Below are 18071 nucleotides of genomic sequence, written 5' to 3' on the forward strand. Positions count from 1 at the left end.
GTGTGTGTGTGTGTGTGTGTGTGTGTGTGTGTTTACCGGCCGGTTTTCTTACATAAGTCAACCGCCAAGCAGATGGGAATCAGAAATCATTTAATACACCTTACATGTAGATCAAGCTAATCCAATTATCTAATGTTGACACAGCTTGAGAAAATGACTCTCCTTTCAGCAGCAGTTCATATTGAAGAAGAGCTTAACTCATTTATTTAAACTGGCTCGTGTTGGTCAATACGACAATATGTATTTTTACTGCAACAGGACATATGCAAGAATAAATCAAGGTACACTACAGAGCTCTAACTGTCGAATATCAAATGAAGCAGAGGAATTATTAACCAAATAATCAAAAGTATTTGTTAGTCTCAATCAAGATCAGATCAATTTAAATGCTTTTGAGTTTTAATGAAACAATTTAATTTTACGTAAAACAAAAGAAAATGAAAAGCAAAAGTACCCGAGTGTTAAAACACCTTTTGGACAGAAAATACGAGTCAACCTTGAGATAGCATCTATGCGTCTCGGCAGCAGAATCAGCAATGCAATGCAATTATGTCCGGCCCAGAGAAGAATGAAAAGAATGTCACAAGTCAGAAATCTCAGGCCTCTCAGGATGGAGGGATTGATCAGTAGTCAGTGGCTTTCATTAGGACTGAATTTTTGAAACGATCAAAGAAATATTTCCTAACAAACAATTTAAATCGATCAAACCGTATCAAAGTATTCTAAAGATATTACATCGATAAAATAATCTTCACCATTCACAAAAGGCTGGAAGACTCTTTGGACCTGTTGATAGTGGAACAAATGATGGACCCTGGAGCTTATTGTTCTGTTTAAAACAAGCTCTCCTACTTCAGTTTTATGTTTTGAGTAGTTCCACTAATAAAAAGCAGTAGTCTGACATTTCTATTATATTTTTATTATATTTTCCTGCAGGATATTTAAGTGAAATAAACGTGTATGAAGTAGATCTGGAACATGTGCTTTATCTTCACAGTGCGAGAGCTCCCACATGTATATTCATTTCCGTATCCGCGCTGAGCAGCCGAGGCCGTGCTTTAACCTTTTGGCTGAGCGGCGATGTTCGCAGGATAGCAGACGACACTGTTCTCCGATCTCTCCTCTAAAGGTCTCCCTCCTTTGCTCTGGTATTACACATGATTTCCTCCCTGTGCTAATCAGGGATGTGACATTGCTGTGGTGGCTGCACAGCGGACAGAAGATTGGTGTATTTTTTTTTTTTTTAGTTTTCCTCCATGCGTGCAGTGTTGCAACCCGTTAATGTAAAATCAAGCCCGTCTCCCTCCCTGCTTCCCTTTAATTGGCTAAAATGATGGCCTTTCATCATTACTGCCTTAAAAACGCCTGGCACTGCCACTAGTCCCCTCTCCACCTCCCCCCCTTTCCTTTCTGGTTCCTTTATTCAAATCAAATCTTGGTCAGTTCGGGAATCCACCGAGGCCACGCTGCAGCCAAGTCTTTGTGTTTCAGCATTAAAAAATTAGGATGGAGACTTCACCACAGAGAGGCAGCGAGGAGAGGTGTCATTAGTCCGCGGATCACAAAGAGGAAGATTATCAGTCTGCACACAACAGTTAGAGATTTAAATGACATTAAAGGGACATTAAATGGAACAGCTGTCGTTTTGATATGACACCTCTATGTAAGAACAAAAAGACAAAATCCAGCTGGGAGCTTTCACCTTTTAAATATTACAGTGCTGCTATGCGATACCAGCACCAGAGGCAAATTACAGACACATAAAAGCTCATTATTTAAAAGAAAATACAGCATGAGCACAGTCTTCATGTTTTGTTTTTTTAAACCGCATTAGTGTGGTGCTATATAAATAGAAAAATAAAGTGCTATTCAAATTAATTGAATAATAATTAAAGCTAAACGATAATTTCTCATACTATAAATTTTCCACATGATTAAGAATGTGCATAATTTCATTTGATATCTTCTTTTCATGTGTAAAAATATATTTAAAAAAAACTAATTTATCAAACAGGATGTTTTTATTGATGGTTTCTGTCTTTTAGATGCAAACATTCTTTTGAATATCACAGATCTGTGTTATTGGATGTTTGAAAATAAGAGAAAATGGAGAAATAGATGTTTGCACATTTGTTTTCCTCCTCGAGACATTCCCATGCGTTCCCTCTATTTATGCACCAAACACAAATTCACATCACAACATTCAGCCGCACTCTCAAAGTCCACACGGCGTACCTTGCCATCCACGTGCAATTTCTAATGAATACATTTTTTCTCTCCCCCTCCATCTGTCTCTGCCGGTTTTAGGCCACAATCATTTGTCATTTCAGGAGCCCCCTTTTTATACATTTGCTGTCGAGAAACGCTCCATTATCCGAGCTGACGATCTCCTCTCCTGTCTAGAGTGCACGAAACAGACCAGCAGGGGATTCGCAGGCACACAAAAACACATTACAGTCAAACGACACGCACATATCTTGAGCTGAAAGCGAGAGCAGACAGATTTAAGGACGGCTGCTCTGAAGCCAAACTGACAGAAACGCTTCTTTCACGTCAGCCAAATAATATTTTACACGAGCGGCAGAAGGTGCTGATGTTGATTTATTCCACAAGCCAATAAAAACCTATGTTAATTCCCTATATAACAGTGCATTGTGGGACAAATGAGGGTGGCATAATGGAGTGTGATTAATCACATTACAGAGACATGGTGTGGTGACATGGCTACACACACACAGGTTATAATTCTGAGTCATAACTGTCAGCAGTCTAGTGGATCACATTGAGTTACAGGACTGACTGGCTTCAACAGGCCACTCCATAATAAAATAATACTCAAATTAGCAAGGAAATTAATTGTGACACGGGGCAATATATTTTCCTGTCACATCAAATTAATTCCCTGGTTTTTATTTATGAAAAAAATGAGCACTCCAGGAACCTTAAAATCCCCACGATAAAAAGGTTTTTGTAAAAGAGACATTTTCTTGAATGCAGAATAAATGAAACTGTTTTTAAAATACAGTGAGAAATATCAGATGTATTAAATGGAGCCTCTTTTGTATCCTGAAACCGTTTTCGTACCAGACGACCGGCAGCCAAGGGAAACACAGCAGCGCGTCCTGTATTTTCTGTCGCCACAAATAACAATCTAATACAAATCTGACGGACAGTCACAGCAGCTTTATTTTGGATCTAAAACTCTTATCAATTTTTTAAAGTCTGTATTTAATTTTTACAAATTAAAACCAGGATTCCAAAAAAACTGGACACTATTTTAGTTTTAACGCGGTCCACATCCCAGCTTGGCTCACGGCTCAAGAGCAGCATCTCAGCACAGCACTGCAGAGAGGAGCAGGGAGGAGAAGAGAGGAGCAGAGAGGAGCAGAACGCAGGGGAAGACTGAAGTCTAGTGCTGTGATGCCATCTATTGGAGCCCCGGCTGCCTCCATAGCAGGAAGAGCCTGAGAGGAGAGTTTCTTCAAAAAGGAGAAATCAGAGCCACAGATGCTCTGAAAAAACTGCAAAGCTTCATAAAGTAAAGGAGGATCATGGTTGCATGATGGGTAAATTTAACCTAACAAATCAAAGGTAAGTAAATAACACTGATGGCATCTCTTGAATAATTTTTATCAACCAAAATAACGAGAGTGAATATATACGCAAAATCAGTGGCAACCATAGGAAGATAATGTGGCTGAAATTGTTGATTATATCTGATTTATTTGAATTTTATTCTGTGCAAAAATTTTAAGAAACAAATCACTGCGTGTTGTTGAAGCAGCATTGATAGTTAAGAGTTGCACTAGTGGCACTTTACAGACGCAAAACACAAAAAGTCAAAGTGGAAGCAAAGAAATGGGACTGGATGAAACGAAAACACCCAACTGGCATTCAAGTCCTTCAAAAATAATATTTTACTTTATCATTCAAATGCCAGCCAGTACAAATCGATCTCTGGGTTTGTGGCGAGACATCGTAGGATTCTGAATTACAGAAGAAAGAGAAAAGATTTTACTCCCTGGACATAAGAGGTTTGTCAAATTCTGCTCTCAGCGACGAGAAGCTGCATAAATGGGTCACAGATTTTTAAATATAGCTGCACAGGCCTCGCTGTCGATACACCTTCACACCTAATCTGGAGGATTTGACCTCTGTCATCCAACACAAGAAACTGTACGAAGCCAAACACTACAATCTAATTTGATCATTGCTTTTAAGATTTTAAAATATGCCCGTATGTGATATTTTCCACCTAAATATCCTCAGTATATTCTGCACTGTTGTCTTAGCAACAAAAATAATATAGTGGAATTTACTGTCTTTATATTAATTATCTTAAAGTCTAATGTCAGAATGAGAAGAAAAACAGCTTGACAATCTCTTTCTCATGCAAGCGTACTGAACCCCAAGTGTATTATTAGTGCTTTAGTGTGTATTTGTACACCACAACTGCATGAATGTGTGAAATGTGGCCAGTAGTATAAAGTGCTTTAAGGGGTGAATAAGAGTACAAGGCGTCATATCTATTTAGGATTTAAATGAAAGTCTTCACCTAAACTATAAGCTGTTAAGACACACATTAAAACCCACGCACCAATTAGGGGTTAGCACGACTGAACTAAGCCCGGTATAAAATAATTAATTTACACAGATATCATCGAGTAATTATATAAATAAACAAACAAGTACAAAGAGAATGGCACTGACGACTGGAATTATAAAACATTATTTCAGGTAACTTGTATTAAATACGATAATTTTGACAAATACATGTAAAAATATAAACAGATACAATAAAAAAAGATCGTGCCTCTGCTGATCTAGAGCTACACAAGCAAGTGTTTCTGTTTTTAACGTGCAACATTCGTCCAAACTGTTCTACTTTGTATTTGAGTGCGTATACTGTACATCACAATATATGAGTATCTTGTTTGTACTGTTGTGTGGGTGGTGTACATTTCCAGCATGAACTGCAGAGTGGTTTGTATATTAGAGATACAGGATCCAGTCTGGGGCTATAAGACCTGTATGTTGTAAGAGTGTGATTAAGTTCCTCTGTGTGCTGGAGATAAAGAAAACGATCCTCTTGTTCTCCCCCCCTCTCTCTCTCTCTCTATCTTTTCTCCACGGTGTTTCTCTCGCTCCCTCGTCTCTCTATTCCCTTTGGCTTTACTGCAGGGGGCACTGATAGCACACAGCTGATACACACACGTAACACACACAACGTGTATATGCACACGAGACAAACAAATATTCACACAAAATTTTGCCATTAGAGAAAATATAGAATATATTAGAAATACAATGCAGCTGTGGGAAAATTTCTATTTTAATAAAAGCTTCTATCTGGTTTCCATCTACACTTTTCCACCACATTTTTTGCATGTCACAGAAAAACAAGTTTTGTTTAAAGTTTCCAATATTGAATAGATTGGAGGTCTAAGAACATGTTTTCTAACACTGTTGTTAAACAACATGTTCTAAATCAAATTCAAATCTATTCAATATTTATTTTGAGACGCAACCTGCTCCCTCAGTTATGTTCATGTTCTTTGCAGGATAAAATCCACAAGTCAAAATATCTCACAGTCGAAGCTCTCTGTGTTGGACTGAATGTGTCGGCATTGAACTTATGCAAGTACAAGCTTTGTTTAAAAGACCCACCAAGCAAAGACTGCCCAATCATTCAACACAGTATTTAAATTTAAAGAGAATTTCAAATGTATTGAATTTAGTAAAAACAATAAAATGTCCAATTTACAACATTTCTGCGTTATTGAAACTGCAAATGATCTCTAGCTAACTGGTCTTAAATCATAGCTAACAATAGCAAGTTGCTATCGTCATTTAAATGAGTCCGTCGTGTAGTCTTGTATCATCGTATGCATTTCTTCAATAAAGAAGCTTGAGTCAGTTACTCCCTCTGCTCTCTCTTGGCTTTACCGTTGTATTTTGTTTGTTGAGTTTTTTACGGACGCTACATCCCTCAAACGTTTTGTCAAAGTTTCCTGAATAGCTGCCTTGTGTTCAGGACCATGGACAGCTGCTAATGGGTGTGATGATATTCGATCTGGATCTTCTTCTTCTGAACAAACCACATCCTTCCACAAAGTTTCATAGTAATCCATCATCTAGTAAACATAACCTCCTTGGTGGCAGTATATTCCTGTATACTACGAATATAAATAGATTGAATTGATTAATGATGAACGTTATGTAAATAGAATTCTGCCCTTTAGAGTTACCACATCTAAAATAAAGTGTGAGATGTTCCCCATCGCCGTCATCAGAGCAACACATAGAGAAAGAGGTTCAGGGACTTGACTCCACTTACAGGTGATTTGTATTTATCCCTATCTGCATGTAATTTGTGTATTTGCATAAAAGCAATGTTTTCTCCGCATGAATGTGTATCTGCTGTCTTAATGTCATCATGTGGTTTGAAACTGAATCTCAATAGGTTTGTTATGTTCCACTGCAGTGCTTCAAGATCCCACTCAGTCCACTGTGGCTTAAATGAGCTACAACGATCGCTGTGGAAGAGAAAGAATGTAATGGGTTGTACTGTACATCTATTCATATATCGGCTCCTACAGGTGCAAATAATGTCAATTTATGTGTGTAGCAAAACACTTGTCCGTGGCATCCCAGCTCAAGGCTAAACGTTGAATAGCACACATGAGGCTTCCATCATCAAGCCCCACTGCTATCCAATAGAAACACGACTCCACTGACCTTGCTGCAAGGCCGCTGTGCTCTCTGAGGCCCCTTCAAAACTTCCACATCCTCATGGAGTGTGCGCTCCACTAAAAACGACCTGCAACGCTGGAAATCATTTTAAGAATCGATAAAAAGGCAAATACTGCTTTTTGTGTTTCTGTGAATTTATATCAATTAAAGCTCAATTCAAGAGGGAGAAATTTTCATTTTGATCATCAGGTTTGTCAGGACTCTCAAATTTAAATGACTCATGTGTCGAGCACCGTAGCATCGTAATACTTATATCTGAAAAGTCTTTCAGATGGGTTTCAATACAAAATACACAGCGACTACTAACCACAGGTTAGTGCAGGTGTAGTTACCTTAACAAAACTAAATCCAATGGTAATTACTGCAGAGTGACGACATGGTTGAATAACAATAATCGTAACAATAACAATATTTGAAAATTGTATTTTTTGGTTGAACTGGCAACGTTTGACCCAATTCACCTCACAAACAGCCGCCGTCATAGATTCTTCAGATTGTAAAAAAGATTGAAGTGATCTGATTTTACTGGTGAGGTCATAGTAAAAAGTTGAGTTTGATCTTCTGTTTCCAAAATGTAATTTCTGTGAAACACCAACACACATAAACCTCAATGGTCTATTTATTAGTTTTTAATGTTCCTTAAAACACAGCCACACTAATGCAAACAACACTGTGCGTACTGTTGACTTGTATACGTGCTCCACAGGTAACAGCTCACATCACGTACACAGGTTCATGTGGATGAGATGTAGAAACCTACACAAGAACTTTCACCTAAGAAATCCTGGAAGCACATGAACACACACTAGGACTAACGTGCTTGTCTTCTTGCTCCATTCTGTTTATAACTGATTCAACTGAATTATATCTGATTTAACAAACTATAATCCTTCAAGTACTTTGTATATTTTAAATCTATTCATACATTTAACGTCTTCTGGAAAGTCACCCTCATGTGAGTGTCAATCTAACATTTAAGCAGATCTTGTAAAAACACTTAAGTGCATTAATAAGTCCACTGAATAACACATTTTATACAGTCGTGCCATTATTCTATCCATCTTTTGAAAAAACGACTTGAGGAGGAAAACAGAGGCAATAACACGACACAGAACATACTGATAACAACTTAAGTTCACTAAAGCACCGTCAGCATTCGAAACCACAATTTTTTACTCTTGGGGCCTCGTTGAATCTCCCCGTGGACCACCTCTGCGTGGCGAGCCGGTGTTTGGAGCTCACTTGTGTACTGCATGAGAGGTGACGGCTGCGATGCCACTGGGTCTATCTGATAATTGACTGCCAAATAAAGGGCTGTTCCTCTCTGGAGTCCTCTCTGACACCCACATCAATCTGTCTTCACTTAGAGGAGGCTTAGCCCGGCCCTTCACCCTCCCTCCACACTGCTATTCATCCATCCACCACTTCATCCCTCGCACCCCTCCCTCTTTCCAATTATCCATCCATCCATCTATCTATCTATCTATTGGCCCTGACCATTTATCCCTCAGCCTCGCTCCCTCCTTCACTCTATCCCATCAACACCACTTCTCTTGATGTGCTAACAGCTGTTTGACAGTAATGGCTCTAAAAGCAGAGCAGGGTGCCAGTCGATGGTTGTGTGCATGTGTGTGTGTGTGTGTGTGCATATGTATGTGTGTGTGTGTGCAGCTGTGTGCGTCTTTGCAAGTGTGTATAGAAAATAGACAAGAAGCCTTGAGTCCTCACGAGGCTTACACACACACACTGCCATCAATGACACACATTTTCAAATCAATAATTGGTGTTGGTCTATTCAAGCTCACAGAGCATTTCGTTGCAAAATCTACTTCGCAGTAGAAATGATGAAAAATGCACTCATATAAAGAGGCAAAAAAATGTTGTTTACTTAATCAAACATGTTTTGCTGGACTATCAGTGCAATTAAACTCAGATGAAGGACGCGTGTGTAGAAGCACACGTGTGTAGAAGTACACGTCCACAATTACCAGCAGTTACTAATCAATAATGTTACATAGAAAGCACGTTACTCAAAAACACTGCATCAGAGGGAAGAATATTAAAGTTTCACAAACTCTTTATGAAATAATTGTGTACACTGCACTGTGTATTTGTATGCATACATGAGTGTGTGTACGTGTGTGTTCACACTCAGTCATTTGCCCCCCCACCCCCCTCCATGCTGTGTATTGTGGAACTGTCAGCTTGCTGTTTGATGGATGGCAGACGATTACAAGAGGCCTCATCCTCTGCACCATTAGTTATAGATCCACACACACACACACACACACACAGACACACACACACACACACCTGCTGCTGCTGCTTACACAACCAGTATCTTCAAGGCAGCACACACACACACACTCACACACCAAGTTTTTTCAAGTTCTAGTTTGAACTGTGTCAGCTTTCATTCATTTACTGTCTCTTTTTTCAATGATCCCCTTTTCCTGTTCTATTTTCATCCCCCATACACAGTTTATCTATGAACCCTTAAATACCACATATATCATGTTGTTTTTCTTCAGTGCAAAAACTAAAAGACAGAAACCAACTTTACAGAAGGATATCAAATCAGGAAAATGGAAATATACAAACATAAACTGGTGAAGTAGTAAATGTAAGACCAAAATAAAAAAAAGATATTTAGAAATATGTTGTCCTCTATTAACAACATACAAAGTGAAATACCATTGAACTCCACAAAGTGTTCAACTGGCTGAAGGTTTATATTCCATCATACAATTAAACTGTGAGTACAAAAACAAACAACTGAACTAAATAATAATAATATAGCCTCTCAGCTTATTAACTTTGATGCCAACAATTGACGGATGCTGTTTAAGACGTTGGAAATGAACTGGAACCAGTTTCTTGAAGTTATTAAATATCCCTGATCATCCTGAGAGCAGAAATCTTTCCACTTGGTACCTTTAACTTTAGTCGTGCCCTCTCCTCTCACCGCTCTACGTTATCAGCATGTGACAAAGTTTGATTGCAGATCAACACCTGGAGATGGGAGCTGCAGCGACCTAGAGTATCTAACCAAGTGGTTTAACAGCTCGACCGTCCCTCGTTCCTCTCTGTCCACTAATGCAGCTCTTAACACTCTCATCACCCCTCGCTTTAACCCTCATTAGCTTATCAGGACAAGACAAAAGGGAATATTAACACTGCCTAGACAGCTCAGGGGCCAAGCTGAGGTGTCACATCTCGATAGCAGCGCTCCATATCCTCGTCCACTTTTACACCTCTGTAAGCCTCTCATTGCCTTATCATCTTAAGACAATACCCCTCCTTCACTTCTACCACCGGAGTCAGTGTATTTACCGAGGTTCCCCAGTGGTCAGCCATACGACACCTGAGGCTCAAATACACGATGGCGGAAACTTCACCTCCACCCCTCTGTATCCTCATTACCTTATCTCCAGGAGACAAGGCAGAGCAGAGGTAGCTTTAGTTAGCTTAAGGTCTGACTGATTGACTTTGCTAGCTTTTGGATTAGCTGTGCAGCTAACGTGGCTCCTGCAGGCCAAGGTGAGGGCTGCCTTAATGCAGCAGCTTTGGGGCTGAAAGCTGCCTAATTTCAGCTTCTATCGCCGTTAGCAGGGCTTCAGGAGGCTTCGCTGGAGGCACAGTGAGTGGCTGCTAAGACAAAGTAGCGTGAGGTTAATCCCTGCAGTGGAGGAGTCAGAGGGTATTAGTGGATATTTAAATGAAGGGACCGATTCACACCTGTTTCTTCAATGTGGTTGAACATAGATTATTTCTTCAGCAGGTTTTCAAAGACGCATATGCAAGCACACGCATTTGAGAAACTATGAAAAGTACAGCAACTGTGGGATTATGGCCGAGGCGAAATATATACGACAAACAAACCCTACTTAGATCAGAAGGAAATTACTGATGGGGCATTTCAGTGGTTTGGTTGCAACACAATGAAGTGGCAGCATGAATTTCAAGGCCATCGCCCTGCGTGTTTCTAATGTGCTGTTTAAATGAAAATTCAGTTTAAGAAATAGGGGAGTTCGGTTGAACGGACCGAGGACCGAGCATTCCTGCAGCAGTCAGCAGGTTCACGTCCGACCAGGCCCTTTATTGCATGTCTTTCCCAAGCAGCCCTATCCTATCAAATCCTTAATGCCCAAAAGACTGTGTCACGAAAAATTAGGAAAGTCTCCTACATGGTTTACATTTATTCACCCCACACATGTTGTTCAGTTCCTCATAAGCAAAGGAAGAAGAAACACCCGTACATTGTCTATACCTAAATCAGTAACAACCAGCTCAGATCTTTTTATGATCACACATTTCACATGTCAGTACACGGCAACTTATAATACACAGGTGTTCTCACTCATGCTGTTTTGTTTATGCTGTCAGACAACTGCATGTGTGACAAGTGCAGATTTTATTGCAGGTCTCATTGGAAGTACCCTGGCATTACTGTCAGCCTTGAAGAAAAGGCGGCAGTTATGGCTTTTGATCGTCTCAGTGTGTTGTATTTATGCGGCGGCACAAACAGAAAGACGTATCAAAGAATTTGATCGGTGCTGAATTTGCTCTTGAAACAAATCATAGAGAAGTAGGAAAAAACTGTTTTCTTACCGTTAAGGTTTTGGAAACACAAGAGGTTACATTTCAACATGAATGTCACCCAAAACACACATCAGCTCCCAATTATCACACACATGCATATGGCAACATTAGAGAAATGTCCTTTTCTTCATATTTGAGTTAAACCTCCTACGCTCAGCTGTACATTCAACACATTCACAATCAAACTCCTCGTGTGGAGTAACCGGGGGAGTCTGGGTTCATAGGTTAAGCACAGAAGCTGTCCAAATCAGTAGGTCAGCCAGTTGACGGAGGAAATGATGGGCTTAATGACTGGCTGCTGCTGCAAATGACTGCCTGTTCGCAGCTAGCTGGGTGGAAGAGGAGCCTGACTGACAGATGTGCACACACACACACACACGCAGGTGCACTCACACACATCAACCGATTACAGATGAATTCAGACATCTGTCTCTCCTGTTCGATGAGCTGTAATTGGTGGCAAGACCTACCATCTAGTCCTGAGCACCGGAGGCCCCGCCCACTACTTTAACAGCCCATTAGCAGTTATTAGAGGGTCCTCAGGGAGCTGCACGGGTCACAACGCACCGCTAACCCAGCACAGATTAATGACCTATGAGGTTTAATAGAGGCAATGCTAGTACGATTAAATAAAAATCAATGTCTGACACTAAAGAATTGAAAAAAATTACAAAAAAACAAGAACTAGCTTGAAATAAAACATACTATATTTCTATTTACCAAAAGTCCCAGTGCAACATGAATGTCAACATAAAAAGGATTTTATTGCAGCTATACAGGTTTAGAATATATTTCAAAATGCTGCCTCTGATTGTTTATAACTCCCTGATCAGTCTTGAGCCAAAATACACTTTATATGCACAAAGATATAAACCCAGGAAACTGCTGAGAGAAGATGTCAGCTGATGATAAAAGTAAAGCATCTTCAATAGACAGTGGATCTTTACAGGATTACGATATTTGGGACAGTGAAGAATCGTATTTTAAAAGTTAAATGATTAAAAAGAAAAAAATGGAAGTTATACAGTAACCTAAAACATTTTCAACTTGCAAACACACACACACACACACCCACACACACACCCACACACACCCACACACACACACAGGATGCGAAAGGTTGAGCCGTGAAGCAGTGACGCATGCTGTGTGACTAAGTGACTGGAACCCTCCAGACACACTGACTCTGCCTGTATGTGGCACCAACAAGATAGCTCATTACCCATTCTGTTCCAATTGAATTTTAACCAGCGTATTTGTTGCGGTGCAAATTCTGTCATTTCAATATGCCAACAGAGAATTCAGCTCATTTGAATATGGCTCACTTGTTTATTCTTCCCTGAATAATAAAAAAAAAAAACCAGGTGAAGGAAATGAGGAGGGTTTTACGGTGTGATGGAACTCTTCAGTGGATTAATTTCAACAGATTTTTATTTTCCCCTTAATTTTATACATCAAACACATGGATCAGTCTGTAGGCTATGTGACAATAATTCAAAATGATTAGAATAATTACGCTTGGGCCAAAACAAGTGTCTGAAATGTAATGAATGGGTGAATGGGTTACTACCCAAGTAAAAAAAATGGCCACACACAGTTTCACATCCTGTTGCTTGTAGTTCGTTGACAAAGAAAAGTGGTTGAACTGTTGATCAGCATTAAAGGAAATAAAGCATATCACTCCCTGTTGTCTAATTAACTCCTCATATAAGAGACCACCAACAGTTTACTCAGGAGTGAGCACAGTGCATCTGAGATTTACATTGTGACTGGTGCTGTATGTTCAGAGACTAACTTTCCATTTATCATCACTGAGGGAGTGATGAGAGAAACTACTTGCCGTGGATACAATATAGTGTGCATACAATTTGAGTTGAAACCATTTAGGTGAAAGAAAAATAATCAAATATTTTCATCAAAAACGAACTCATTTCTCAGGGTTCCAGATTCTCTTTAATTTGATATGCATCAGGACACTTCACTGTGGATCATCACTGAGATGTGAAACAGTCCTTCAGTGATGGCATCATCTTCAGTTGCACCCTGAACCTGTAAACTATGGCTTCTGAAGTAGAAACATGTCCTGAGTGGCTGATCTACAATCCCAACATTCACAATAAAGGTCAGGATGTAATATCTCCAATAATAACCCCCACAGAATTACCATCATCTGATGATTCCATACATTCCAGTCTTGATACAGCAGTTCTTGAATCAGAGAATTGTCTGAGTTGGTAAATATTGATTTTCCTGTACAGTGAACTTCTGTTTAAGGTGAAGTTACTCTTTAACAACAATTTCATCGGAGACAAAGTTTCGTCATCATAAAAACAAAACTAACTTCAGTCTTTGATCAAATCAAAGTGTCACGTACAGTCAAAGTTTGATCTCATGATTGTTGCTATCGGCCTGCAACACACGAATATTTCATAGGCAACCACTTCAGAAACAAAGTGACTGTTCCACCGGCTGAATTTAGTTCCTGTTCACTTAAACTGACTGTGTTTTCACTGAAATGGCATATTGTCTATCTTTCACCAGATATTTGAAGTTATTATACCTGACCATATGATATGTACCACCTTAATCTATTGCTTATGATTAGGATAGAACATTTTAAAACCACCCAACCATCTCTGCATGACGCTGACAGACATGATTGACATCTTGTTACCAGAGTACCAGTGTTGTATCAACACTAACATGCATAATCAGGGCATCAAGAAGTATTAGTCCAGGATACACACTGGAATCCTATTTGACAAATCTCTAAATTCAAGAAAATCTAAACTGATAATGTTTGTCGAAGTGTAGGAATGAGTTTGAACACAACACTACTCAGCAAATGATGCATCATATGGACCAACTCTCACACACATATACAGTACACAGGAAAAAAAACTTAACATGGATTATATGGATAATTTCATTGATTGTATTCGCTACAGAGACTTTAAGCATTCACCTTAATTTAATGTGATACAGAGACATATCATGGCACATGAGATTTACATGTGAGGGCGCAGAAGCAATGGCTGAGACAACTACTGACTAACGAGAGAAATAGTGTCAAAGTGAGATAGACGCTGTAGAGTACATTGAAAATGTGTGTGTGCAGGAAGCAGAGGATAGAAACAGTAAATCTGTGATGTCTATGAAAGAAAATGTTGTAACTCACCACTCGCTGTAACCGTGGAAGAGACGTCAGGTAACAGTCCACGCACTGTGATCCAGGGACTCGTCTGCAGGCCAGACACAAACACACTCCTCATCAAAACACACGTTAACGACACGATGTCAAAACTAACTTCAAGAATGACTGCCAGTGATTAAAACATCAGAACTGAATCTAACGTAGCTGACAGTTGCTGGTTAAACCTGTCAGTGTCTCAAACGTGTCACTCCTCTGAAAAAAGCATCTCAGGTGAGAGGAGTAAATTACCTGGATCTAAGTGTCCCAGTGTCTGTGAATCATATTGAACTACTGTTATTCTGAGGCGACAAGTCCGTTGAATAAGTTTGTGTGCACAATTGGTAAATGAAAATGCTCTGACCTGTAATAATCCACAGCAGCAGTCTGCCCAGGTGTCACTCAGGTAATAATCCCTGCAGGTAAATGCTGGGTCCGTGATCAGGTGCTCTACTCCGAGTCGTCACAGAGGAAAGAAGGATGAAAACAGTCAGCAAAAATCCTCTTCGTGCTCCGCGTAATCCGTAGCACAATGATCCTTGTAAAATGTTTCTTCTCCTCCTCCTCCTCGGCACCTTCATCTCTCCTTGAGACTCGCTGCGGAGGTGTTACCTCTGAATGGAGGGCCGGACGCACCTGCAACAGGACAACAGGTAAAAGGAGATCAGCAGTCTTCAGCGCAGGTGAAACCATTCTTTCATCCTTCTCCTCAGCATCGATAACTCTGTCTGTTCCTTGGAGTCTCTCTGCCAAGAGTAGCCGGGTACAGCCGTACTGTTTTGCCGCTCTTTGCCAAACGCACAAACACACACACATACACAGAGGAGAGTGTTGTGGGTTTTTTTTTTTTTTTTCAGCAGCCAAGCTAACCCTGAGCCGGGGCCCGGTCTGCCTTTGAGATGCTCTCTAGCCCACAAACACAAGACGGCTTTCATTATCTTGCCCGTCGCAGCGCAAGGCCTAGCTTCTAAAAGCTACTGATTTCTTTCTTCCCTTAGCCCCCTGCACAAAGGGAGGGCATTTTGTAAATTACTTGCTCGTTTCAGACCAACAAAAGGTACTTTCATTGAACCCTCCCCCCCCCCCCCACTGCTCTGCCTCTATCCTCCCGCCATTTGATTTTGCTCAAATTTGATTACAAGGCTTGAAAAAGGAGGGGAAGAAAGGAGAAGAGGAAATAAGAAAGCCCCACAGATGGCGTGTTCATTCAGTGCTGTGAATGGCTTTATATGGGCTGCCTTTATACATGTGGCAATCCAAAGACGCTTCAGCCGCTCCGCTAAAAAAAGAACTTGACAAAATTATTGGTTTGGCGGCTTTCTTACACAAGTGACACGGGGAACTCGGAGAAAGAAAAGCCTGCCTCCTCTTTCTCCCTTTCTCTCGCTGTCTTTGTCTCTTCACCTCTCACTCTCTCCAGGTCACACACCTTGATCAAAACAAACTAAATGAGGCGCCTGATTGCGAGATAAAGAGATTGTTTGCCCGCGTGCATGTGTGTTTGCATGTTTTGTCGTATTAATAACTGCCTGCCCTGGGTCACATTCTAAAATATCAAAGGAGCGTATTCAGAAGTATACACAGGAAGGGAATTCAGAAAATGAGACGCACTATGAGCATTAGATTTGCTAAAACACCCACCCAGCTTAAATCAAACAGCTCAGACTGAACTTGAAAACATAAGCCAACAGTGTTCTGTTCTCTCGCAGGCTATAATCCTGTTTCCACAATGGACCACTCACTCTGCACTTGTTTTCCTCAGAAGGATAATTATAGGTCTGCAGACACACATACAGCTCCCTTACTATCATTCTAACACACACACACACACACACACACACTCAAAGCAGAGTGTATATTCCAATGCAGAGTGAACCATGACTTCTTATCCCATTACCAAATCATCACACCGACGGCCACTCTGGTCAAAGAAACTAATGGATACAGGAGTCGGTTAATTCCTGGATCCACTGACCACACGCCACAGTTCAGGTCTTAGGCTGTGTGATTCCATCAGTGGGATAAAATAGTTGCCATCACTGAGGTTATAACCACACAAAACACCTGGACATCTTTCACAGGCAGAAATTCAATCATTGTCCGTCCTTACAACCCAGCTCAGCCTGCATTTCAGGAGATCAGTGATTTGAGCTATATGATAATGTCAATGACTACATGCTAACGTTTAACAAACATGATGTTTACCGCAAAGTATTGCAGAGGCAGATGTGAATGTCATGTAATTAAAGTTTGTAGATATACGGTCATAAACCAAAGTACATTCGTCCATTATCTATTCTGCTTATCCTTTGTGGGTAGCTGGGGTGTGTGGGGGGAATCTCAGCCGACATTGGGCAGGAGTCGGGATACACCCTGGAAATGTCAACAAACCAACACAAAGCTTATTTCACATTCACACCAATGGGCAATTTACATCTTAGTCAATCACCTAGACTACAACCTAGTCTGGAGTCTGAAGGAAGTAGCTGAAGTACCCATAGAAAGCTGCACTGCTTCGTACCTTGCAACATATCCTGATACATCATGATGAGCCACAAGCTACAGTTCAACAAAGAACCTTTCTACCCCTCTTCACGGTGCTGGGTCCACAAACTACTCTGTTAGTTCAGCAATGAAGGTCACCAACCGGTTTAATAGAATAACAGAATCATCTGGATATATTTTATTATAAGTGGTGGACCGACCGACCGACCAACCAACTAACCACATGGCACACCACACAGCCAGCAAAAAACATGGCCCACAAAAGGTGAGAGAGGTTCAAGTGGTCACAGTTTTACCAGATTGTGTCACTGCGGGTGATATTCTACCCTTTCATTATGTGCTCGGAGAATTGTTTTCACGATCGTCCTTTAGAGTCACTTACTGTAAGAGGGCTCATGTAAAATAATCAAACTTGTCACCTGAAGGCATCAATTGCTGAGCCTGACATCACTGTTCTTAAGTTCCTTTAAGAATAATACTTTGAGGTATTAAAAGCGTACCCCTGTGACTATCCCTGATGACATGTTCCGCTTTATTTTTAAACTTTAAAGTGAAAAAATGTACAGTTAGCGATGTGGATTTTTAATCAATAAAACAGAAAAGCATAGTCAACATTTAATATTAGTACAACTATTTATTTCTTTCAAAATAAGAGTTTATGTTCCCATTGAAGCTGAAGGTTTATGCATTGCAGATGTTGAATTTTAGACCATTGGACAACACTAAATAAAAATAGCTTGTTTAATAAAAAAGACAAACAAATACATTCTAGTCCTGAAAATTATTTCAGTACCTGACAAGTCAAGGGTTGAACGATACAACCAACACACACACACACACACACACACACACACACACACACACACACACACACACACACACACACACACACACACACACACACACACACACACACACACACACACACACACACACACACACTCTCTCTCACACACACACACACACACACACACACACACACACACACACACACACACACACACACACACACACACACACA

General features: G+C 40.3%; 1 long non-coding RNA gene across 1 annotated transcript in view; it reads right to left on the reverse strand.

Annotated features, from left to right (window-relative positions):
* The window catches only part of LOC138406942 (uncharacterized), a 50356-nt gene that overhangs the window by 25598 nt on the left and 6687 nt on the right, over positions 1 to 18071 (reverse strand). Inside the window, exons 2-3 of the long non-coding RNA XR_011240290.1 lie at positions 14910 to 15181; positions 14534 to 14597 (exon numbers count right to left, since the gene is read on the reverse strand). This is a non-coding gene — a long non-coding RNA (uncharacterized lncRNA). The remainder of the gene's footprint in view (positions 1 to 14533; positions 14598 to 14909; positions 15182 to 18071) is intronic.

The sequence above is a fragment of the Paralichthys olivaceus genome, chromosome 3 (genome assembly GCF_024713975.1).
Source record: "Paralichthys olivaceus isolate ysfri-2021 chromosome 3, ASM2471397v2, whole genome shotgun sequence".
Classification (NCBI taxonomy): domain Eukaryota; kingdom Metazoa; phylum Chordata; class Actinopteri; order Pleuronectiformes; family Paralichthyidae; genus Paralichthys; species Paralichthys olivaceus.